The 10,552-nt window shown below is 42.1% G+C and overlaps 1 pseudogene; it reads left to right on the top strand.

Moving 5' to 3' along the window:
- The first annotated feature begins 510 nt into the window (after positions 1 to 510).
- On the top strand, positions 511 to 1,038 carry LOC111549716 (annotated as a pseudogene).
- The last annotated feature ends 9,514 nt before the right edge of the window (positions 1,039 to 10,552 follow it).

A 10,552-nucleotide genomic window follows, 5' to 3' on the forward strand; every position in this document is an offset into this window, starting at 1 on the left:
AAAATTCAACATTCTTCCATAATAAAAACTCTCAACAAATTAGGTACAGAAAGAATGTACCCCAATACAATAAAGGCCATATGTGACAAACTCACAGCTAACATCACACTCAGTGGTGAAAACTTGAAAGCTTTTTCTCTAAGATCAGGAACAAGAAAAGGATACCCGATTTCTCACCATTTCTATTCAACATAGTACTGGAAGTCCTAGCCAGAACAGTTAGGCGAGAGAAAAAATAAAAGGCATCCAAATTAGAACAGAAGAACTTGTCTCTGCAGACAACATGATCTTATATATAGAAAACCCTAAGTCCTTCACCAGAAAACTGTTAGAATTAATAAACAAATTCAGTAAAATTACAGGATAGAAATTCAAAATACAAAAATCAGTAGAGTTTGTATGTAGTACAATGGATTATCTGAAAAAGAAATTTTTAAAAATCCTATTACATATAGCGGCAGCGAGGGGCTCACTGAGGTGCTCAGATTCTCGTAGCTGTGCTGGGATTTAACCACCATCATGTCAAGCAAAAGAGGAAACACCAAGACCACCAAGGAGTGCCCTTAGTGCACAACATCCAATGCGTTTGCTATGTTTGACCAGTCACAGATTCAGGAGTTCAAAGGGGCCTTCAACATGATTGATTGGAACAGAGATAGTTTCATCAACAAGGAAGATTTGCAGGATGTGCTTGCTTCACTGGGGAAGAGTCCAACTAATGGGTATCTGGATGCCATGATGAATGAGGCTCCAGGCCCCATCAATTTCACCATGTTCCTTACCATGTTTGGTGAGAAGTTAAATGGCACAGATCCTGAAGATATCATCAGAAATGTTTTTGCTTGCTTTGATGAAGAAGCAACTGGCACAATTGGGGAAGATTACCTGTGAGAGCTGCTGACAACCATGGGGGATGGGCTCATGGATGAAGAAGTGGATGAGCTGTACAGAGAAGATCCTATTGACAAAAAGGGGAATTTAAGTTACATTGAGTTCACACCCATCCTAAAACACGGAGCAGAAGACAAAGATGACTGAAAGAGCTTCAAGTTCCAGCCAAACATTCCTTGTTGCCACTTTGGGTATTTCTGAGATTTTTCTCTTGCATGCCCTTAGCTTTAGAGCTTTTGCATGTCCTGTTGTATTTATTCTCAGCCATTTGGGGCACATGTATCTTTATACTCAGACTGGAAATGGGACTTTCTATCAAAATCATTTTTAGAATAGAAAACAGGGTAATTGGCTGGGCGCGGTGGCTCATGGCTATAATCCCAGCACTTTGGGAGGCCGAGGCAGGTGGATCACAAGGTCAGGAGTTCAAGACCAGCCTGACCAACATGATGAAACCTGGTCTCTACTAAAAATACAAAAATTAGCCAGCATGGTGGTGCACGCCTATAATCCCAGCTACTGGGGAGGCTGAGGCAGAAGAATTGCTTGAACCCAGAAGGCGGAGGTTGCAGTGAGCCGAGATCCTGCCACTGCACTCCAACCTGGGTGACAGAGTGAGACTCCATCTCAAAAAAACAAAAAAAGAAGCCAGGTGCAGTGGCTCATGCCTGTGATCCTAGCACTTTGGGAGGCCAAGGCGGGAGGATCACAAGGTCAGAAATTCAAGACCAACCTGACCAACATGGTGAAACCAGTCTCTACTAAAAATACAAAAATTAGCTGGGCTTGGTGGCACAGGCCTGTAATCCCAGCTACTCAGGAGGCTGAGGCAGAAGAACTGCTTGAACTTCAGAGGCGGAGGTTGCAGTGATCTGAAATGGTGCCACTGCACTCCAGCCTTGGCGACAGAGCAAGACTCCATCTCAAAAAAAAAAAAAAAAGAAAAAAGAAAAAGAAAATAGGGTAATTTAACCTACCAGCCCCTCCCCCCATCACTGTGATCTATACAGAGTCAATATATTTTTTCTGAGAAAGTTATTTGCTCATTTTTTTCTGAACCATAATTAAACTTTATGGTAAAATTTTTTAAAAAATTAAAAATCCTATTTACAATAACTACCAAAAAATTTAAACAGGAATAAACTTAACCAAGGAGGCAAAAGACTTATACACTTAAAATTATAAAACATTGATGAAAGAAATCGAGGAAGACACAAATAAATGGAAAGATATCCCAAGTTGATGGATAGGAAGAATTAATATTGTTAAAATGTCTATAATATCCAAAGTGATCTACAGATTCAATGCAATTTCTGTCAAAATACCAATGACATTTGTTCGCAAAAATAGAAAAAAAATCCTAGAATTTATATAAAGCCATAAAAGACCCCAAATAGCCAAAGCAATCTTGAGCAAAAAGAACAAAGCTAGAGACATCATACTACCTGACTTTAAAATACACTACAGGCTGCCATTCTGAGCATGCTGCCCATGGGGTAATCCTGCTTCACAAGGAGCAGTAAAATATATTTTTAAATAAATAAAATAAAATATACTACAAAGCTATAGTAATCAATGCAGCATGGTACTGGCACAAAAATAGACACAGAGTCCAATGAAACAGAATAGAGAGTCTGGAAATATTAATAAATCCATGTGTTTATGGTCAATCGATCTTTCACAAAGGTGCCAAGAACATACAAAGGAGAACGGACAATCTCTTTAGTAAATTGTGTTGGGAAAATTTATTGTGTATGAGACCAGCCTGGTCAACATAGCAAAACCTGGTCTCTACTAAAAATAGAAAAATTAGCTAGGTGTGGTGGTGCACACCTGTAATCCCAGCTACTCAGGAGGCTGAGGCAGGAGAATCACTTGAACCCAGGAGGCGGAGGTTGCAGTAAGCCAAGATCATGCACTACACTCCAGCCTGGGCAACAGAGTGAGACTCTGTCTCAAAACAAACAAACAAACACCAAAATATAAGGAATGCTGTCTTAATCTCTCTGTGTTGCTATAAAGGAATACCTGAGGCTGGGTAATTTGTAAAAGAAAGAGGTTTATTTGGCTCATGGTTCTGCAGGCTGTATGAGAAACATGGCACTGGCATCTGCATCTGAGAGATCAGGAAGCTTACAATCATGGCAGAAGGGGAAGGGGAGCCTGTGTGTGCAGAAATCACATAGTGAGAGAGAGAAAAAATGAGAGAGGGAGGAGGAGGTGACAGGCTGTTTTCAACAACCAGTTCTCTTGGGAACTAAGAGTGAGAACTCAGACCCTTGAGAATGGCATCCAGCCATTCATGAGAGACCCCTCATGACCCAAACACCTCCCACCAGGCCCCACCTCCAACAATGGAGATCAAATTTCAACATATGACTTGGCAGAGCCAAACTGTAGGAAACTCAAATAACTCAACAGGGAAAAACAAATAATCTGATTTTTAAAATGGGCAAAGGATCTGAACAGACATTTCTCAAAAGAAGGCATACAATGAATGGTCAATAGGTTTATGAAAAAATGCTCAAAATTACTAGTCATCAAAGAAATGCTAATTAAAAGCACAAAGAAATATCACCTCACACCTGTTAGAATGACTCTTACCATAAAGACAAATGATAACAAGTATTGGAGAGAGAGTGGAGAGAAGCGAACCTTTGCACACTGTTGATGGGAATGTAACTTTGTGTAGCTATTACGGAAAGCAGTATGGAGGTCCTTCAAATAATTAAAAATAGAACTATCATAGGATCCAGCAATCCCACTACTGGGTGTATATACAAAGAAATGAAATCAGTATATTGAAGAGATATCTGCACTCCCATGTTCATTGCAGCATTATTCACAATATGCAAGATGTAGAATCAACCTACGTGTCCATGAATAAATGAATGGGTAAAGAAAATGTGGTACAGTTATCTCCTAGTATCCATAGGACCTTCCCCAGATACTAAAATCCACAAATGCTCAAGTCCCTTACATAAAGTGGTGTGGTATTTGCATATAACCTTTGCATATCCTCCTGCACACTTTACATCATCTCTAGATTACTTATAACTCCTAATACAATGTGAACATTCTGTAAATGGTTATTACATTGTCTTATTTAGGAAACAAAGACAAAAAGTCTGTATGTGTTCTGTACAGATGCAACTATTCATATCTTTCTCAAATATTTCAATCCATAGTTGGTGGAATCCACCGATGCAGAACTCACAGATGTGAAGGGTCCACTGCACATATACACAATGGAATACTAGTCAGCCTGAAAAAAGAAGGAAATTCTGTCAATAAGATGGATGGAATTGGGGGATATTGTGTTAAGTGAAATAAACTAGGCACAGAAAAACAAATACCACATAATCTCACTTACATGTGGAACCTAAAAATGTTGAGCTCATAAAAGCAGGAATAGAATGGTGGGCCCTGGGGGTTGAGAGTGGGGCTGAGCTATTGGTCAAACAGCACAAAATTTCAGTTAGACAGGAGGAATAAATTCAAAAGATCTATTGTACAACATGGTGATTATAGGTAATAACAATGCATTCTTGAAAATTGCCAAGAGAGTAGATTTTAAGTGTTCTCACCACAAAAAAGTATGGGAAGTAATGCATATGTTAATTAACTCGATTTAGCCATTCTACAATGTATACGTATTTCAAAACAACATATTGTATGCAACAAATATATACTCTAAAAATGAACAAAAATAAGTAAGTGGGCCAGGCACACTGGCTCACGCCTGTAATCCCAGCACTTTGGGAGGCCAAGGCAGGTGGATCACTTGAGGTCAGGAGTTCAAGACCAGCCTGGCCAACATGGTGAAGCCTCATCTCTACTAAAAATACAAAATTAGCCAGGTGTGGTGGCACACACCTGTAGTCCCAGCTACTTGGGAGGCTGAGGCAGAATAATTGCTTGAACCCGCGAGGCAGAGGTTGCAGTGAGCCGAGATCATGCTACCGCACTGCAGTCATCTCAAAAAACAAAAAAAAAAGTGCATCTGAAGTTGAAAACCACTTCACTAAATCACTTATAAGGCCTATATAGCTGTAAGCTTCTATCATTCCTTTTTTTTGTTTGTTTGTTTTTTGAGATGGAGTCTCGTTCTGTTGCCCTGGCTGGAGTGCAGTGGTGCAATCTCGGCTCACTGCAACTTCTGCCTCCCAGGTTCAAGCAATTCTCATGTCTCAGCCTCCCGAGTAGCTGGGCCTACAGATGCATGCCACCATGCCTGGCTAATTTTTGTATTTTTAGTAGAGACAGGGTTTCACCATGTTGGCCAGGTTGGTCTCGAACTCCTGACCTCAAGTGATCTGCCCACCCCGGCCTCCCAAAGTGCTGGGATTACAGGCATGAACCACCATGCCTAGCCTTTCATAATAAAGAAAGATATCTTAGCATTCCATGTAACTAGTTAAATGAAACAGCTTAATTGCCATCGTTCCTGGATTTAGATATTCACATATGTATTGCATGCATATTACAATTTGACACAAGAACTATACTGGGGATCTGATGGTGAGCAAGGCAGATGCGGTCTCCTCTCATAGAACCAACAATCTCATGGAAGAAGAGTTAAATAGACACACCCCAGTGTGTCTATGCCGGAGATTGTTAGGGTATAATGGGAGTACATAGAAGGGACATCCTCAGTAAATCTTAAATTTTATTATTCAAATTCTCTAAATAAAAATCTAAACATCCTTCTGTATGCTTGGTATTCTATTTACCTGGTCTAGCAGCTTATGATAGTGCAACATGTGCCAAAACGAAAAGTTAGAGATTTGAAATTTCAGGTTTGTGTTTGCTGTCTGTTTGTACATACAAATAAATGCTCAAGTTGACACTGGACATCAGTGTAGCCCCGAAACAAAAGCAAGTATGAAATTCTCTCCTTTCACCCCCTTCCTACCCGGAAGGCACTTTTAAAGACATTGCATTGCTTGTATACAATTTAGACTTTCATTTACAATCTGCTTGAACTCAGAATAGCAATAAGATGGAACCTATCTCAAGGACTCAACTAATGACGCATGCCATTTCATTTAAATAATAAATGGACCACATTCTGATGTTCTGGCTCTTTGGAGAAATTATCAACACTGTGATTTACATAGAAATAGACATGATTTGAAATCGAAAGAAAGTCTTCACTCACAGAACAGCTCTTGCATTAGGTAATTTTTGCTGAAATAAGCTTTTTTTTCTAAAAAGCTAAGAAGGATAAAATCATGTGATTGTTAAACCAAATTAATTCCATTTTAATTTTCTAAAGCAATGGGTCACAGTTAAAGTATTGGGGGACCGATATTAACTCTTTCAAGTAATATATACTGCAGTGGTCTTGAATAGTATCCTAGCAAACTAGAAATATTCAGGAAATTTCCAATAGAATATATATTGAATGCCAGCATCGTCATATGAGGATCAGTGCTGTTGTATTAACTTTGCATTATATTAGCTGACACATGAGGCATATATAGACAAAAGATCAGAGTTCCCCAGCAGTGAAGACACGAAACTTTCCATAAACACGGGCTTCCCTCCTTCAGCCATAGCACGGAGCACGCGCCACTCTGCCTGGTGCAGTACTATCCACGGACTAGGTAAGAAAGGACGGCCACTCAGGTCTCATGGTACCGGGGGTCTGTGGCTTCCTTCTCAGGCAAGCAAGTGTGTGGTTTTTCTGCCACTAACTTCAGGCAATGAAAACTTTTTATATGAAGAGTGTTGTCAGTTCACTCCCCAATCCACTCTTGCTATGTTCTCTCTGGCACTCTGATTTTTCCCCATATACTCTGGCATCAATTCCAACTCACCCCATGTATAAAACAAAGTGGGTTTTATTTTATTTTAATGTCTTATCATCCTTCCAAATTCAACATGCCCAGAATTGAGCCTCACAGCTTCCCTGGGGCCTCTGTACTTCCCAGGCAATCAGCTCTCCCTCCTTATTTTTAGTGTCTGACACCAGTAGACACCATCCTCTTCCTCATCATTCTTACTAGAAAGCTTGGTGTTGTTTTGGACTTTTTCCTCTACTTAATACTTTACTTCCAAGCCCCAGTGAGCTCTGCCATCTCTTCCTCTTCATTCCAGTTCCTTCCACCCTGCCTCAGCCCCTTGTGGGTTTGTGTCCCAATAACCTAAGAACCTCTTCCTAGTCTCCTTTGCCTCCCACATTATCCTTAAGCCATCCGGACTACATTCTGTAGCTAGACAAATTTTCCTAGTCAGCCTCTCCTGTTTCTGGGAACTCCCAGTGCTTCCCTACCAATGAATGCACTGCTGAGTATAACAATAACAGTGATGACAGCAACAACCTCTACCACGTCTAAGCACTTCTGTGCCAGGCCTGGGACAGACACTTTATATACACACCATCACGGATTTTTACAAAAGCCGCACAGAGTAGCTATGATCATCCCTAGCTCACAGCGAAGGAAACAGAGCATCGGAGCATTTAAATGACTTCCACATGGACAGGGTAGAGTTTCAAGTCCAAGTCTAACCTCGTACTGTATGTGTTAGGCCATGTTGCTTTCAAAAAGCTTGGATTTCCAGTTTGGTTCAAATGTGAGCAGAACCTTCTGATCTAACCTTATTGCTTACTGCTCTCTGACAGGTACCTACTACTTAGGAAGGTCCAGTGTGTGTCCCTTGAATGCTCTCCTCCCTACCTTTGCCTTAGTGTACCCCCCACCCCAGGAATGTTCCCTCTTCTACCTTCTGTTTATCTAAATGTTATTCATTCTCCAAGGTCCTGATCAAGTTCAACCTTCACCGTAGGCTACTCTCAAAACAGTGTAGTCCACCCTGGTATTCTCTCTTCTAAGAGTTAACATGTGGTCAGTCCTCCACACTTCATTTGTTCACAGTTTTGTCTCTCCAGTTAGACACGAAACTAGAGTATAATAGTCAGGGTGCAATGGCTCACATCTGTTATCCCAGCACTTCGAGAGGCCGAGACGGGAGGATCGCTTGAACCCAGGAATTTGAGACCAGCCTGGGCAACATAGTGAGACCTTGTCTCTACAAAAAATACAAAAATTAGCCAGGCATGGTGTCGTGTGCCTGTAGTCCTAGCTACTGGAAAGGCTGAGGTGAGAGGATCTCTTGAGGGCAGGAGTTTGAGGCTGCAGTGAACCATGATTGTGCCACTCTACTCCAGCCTAGGCAATAGAGTGGGACCCTGTCTCAAAAACAATAACAACAACAAAAGAATATAGAGTAGAATGAAGAAATCATGGAAATGCTTAGCAGGCCAACAGTACCTGTGGTTTTTTCATTGTTGCTTGTTTTGTTTTTGAGACGGAGTTTCACTCTTGTCGCCCAGGCTGGAGGCAATGGCATGATCTCGGCTCACTGCAACCCCCACCTCCTGGGTTCAAGTGAATCTCCTGCCTCAGCCTCCTGAGTAGCTGGGATTACAGGTGTGCACCCCCACACCTAGCTAATTTTTGTATTTTTAGTAGAGACGTATTTTCACCATATTGGCCAGGCTGGTCTTGAACTCCTGACCTCAGGAGACCCACCCGCCTTGGCCTCCCAAAGTGCTGGGATTATAGGCATGAGCCACTGTGCCCGACCCAGACCTGTGTTTCGATTCTATTTTCTGGCTGTGGGAACTCAGACACACTACTTGCCTTCTTGAAGCTGTTTCCTCTTCTGTAAAAGAAGATAAGAATCCATATTTGACAAGGTCGTTACACAGTATGATGAGAATAAAAACATGTAAAGCCCTTTCCAGAGTGCTTGGCAGCCTCTAAGACACATGTGAGTTTCTTTCCTCTTTGAGGGTAAGGCTATGACTCAGACTTTCAGAGTGATAACAGGTGATTAGCTACAGTTCATGGGCTTTACAGGATACTGAGTTGCTTGTTTGAAATGAGGCTTCGAGATGCAAGAGAAAGTATTCCAAGTGTCCAGAACCAATTTCAGGACACCTCTCACTCCAAGGGGAGAGAGAAGAGAGTGAGAGCAGATTGGGGAAGTGAATCTGTGATAAGAATTTCCCTGAAGGGAAAGCAGGGACTGGAACAGATACTTGAATATCCACGTTCATGGCAGTATTATTCACAACAGTCAAAACGTGGAGGCAACCAAGTGATCACTGACACCTGCATGCATAAACAAAATGTGGAATGCACGCGCAGTGGAATGTTACTCAGCCTTAAAAAGAAAGGAAATTCTACCACATACTGCACCATGGATGAACATTGAACAGATTATGCTGCTAGGTACCTATTCTAGGTACTTATATGAGGTACCTGGAATGTTGTATGGAATGTCGTATGTTTCCTGTAAGTACCTATTGTAGGTACTTACATGAGGTACCTGAAATAGTCAAATTCACAGAGACAGAAAATAGAATGGTGGTTTCCAGGTGTGGGGAGAGAAGGAAATAGTGTTTAATGGGAACAGGATTTCAATTAGGGGTGAAAATTTTCTGCTTATGGATGATGGTGATGGTTTCATGAGAATATGAATATATTTAGTGCAAAGGAACTATACACTTAAAGGTGATAGATTTTATGTTACATGTATTTCACCACAATAAATAATTTTTTTAAAAAAAAGAAAGAAAGAAAAAGACAGGGTGGAAAAGTGATGCAGCCTGCCCAAATTTTCACCCAATAGCAAGAGGACAGCCTGCACTGAGCAGGTTTACAAGGACATGAGGGACACAAGTGAAGTCCCATTTTTCTTTACAGCACCTGAGTCCTCTGGTTCAAAGGGCAAGTGACACAAGTATGGAAAAACTGACTCAATTGGGCTTAAACTATAAAGTGAATTTATTGGCTAAGACAACTGCTCTAGACCTGTGGTTATCAAACTTCAAGGAGCAGGCGAAGCTTGTGAAAATGCAGCTGGCTGGACCCCACCCCATGCTTCTGACTCAGGAGGGCTGGGGTGGGACGTGAGGGTTTGGCTTTGCAGCCACTGCTATGGGACGCAGAGGCTGCTCTGAGAGCCCTGTGTCCTGGAACGCGCATGTGTCACGGGTCTGGGGCTCTGCTTCCCCAGTCTCTTGCTTCTCTCCTCTGTCTTCCAATTTACCTGCAAGCTGATTCTCCCCACGAGAGCTGAAGTGTCTGCCCCAGCTCCAGGTCTCACTTCTGCATACCACATTGTCTACAACAGGAGAAACGCCCTGCATCCCCAGCATTCCTGGAACAAGCCAAACTAGATCACTTTAGATCTGAAGTCCCATCAACTAGTTACCCTGGCCAGGTGTGGAGGCTGTGGATTGGCCTCTGCTTGGTGCTGGGGGTGCCTCCAACTTCCCTGGAACCACTGGATCCCAAAGGGAAGCATGGGGGGAGAAATAGATGGCGGTGGCTGGGCGCGGTGGCCCATGCCTATAATCCTAGCACTTAAGGAGACCAAGGCAGGTGAATCACCTGAGGTCAGGAGTTCGAGACCAGCCTAACCAACATGATGAAACCCCATCTCGACTAAAAATACAAAAAGTAGCTGGGCATGGCGGCTAATGCCTATAATCCCAGCTACTCAGGAGGCTGAGGCAGGAGAATCACTTGAACCCAGGAGGTGGAGGTTGCAGTGAGCTGAGATCGCACCATTGCACTCCAACCTGAGCAACAAGAGTGAGAAAGAAAGAAAGAAAGAAAGAAAGAAAGAAAGAAAGAAAGAAAGA

Source organism: Piliocolobus tephrosceles, chromosome 7 (assembly GCF_002776525.5).
Source record: "Piliocolobus tephrosceles isolate RC106 chromosome 7, ASM277652v3, whole genome shotgun sequence".
NCBI lineage: Eukaryota > Metazoa > Chordata > Mammalia > Primates > Cercopithecidae > Piliocolobus > Piliocolobus tephrosceles.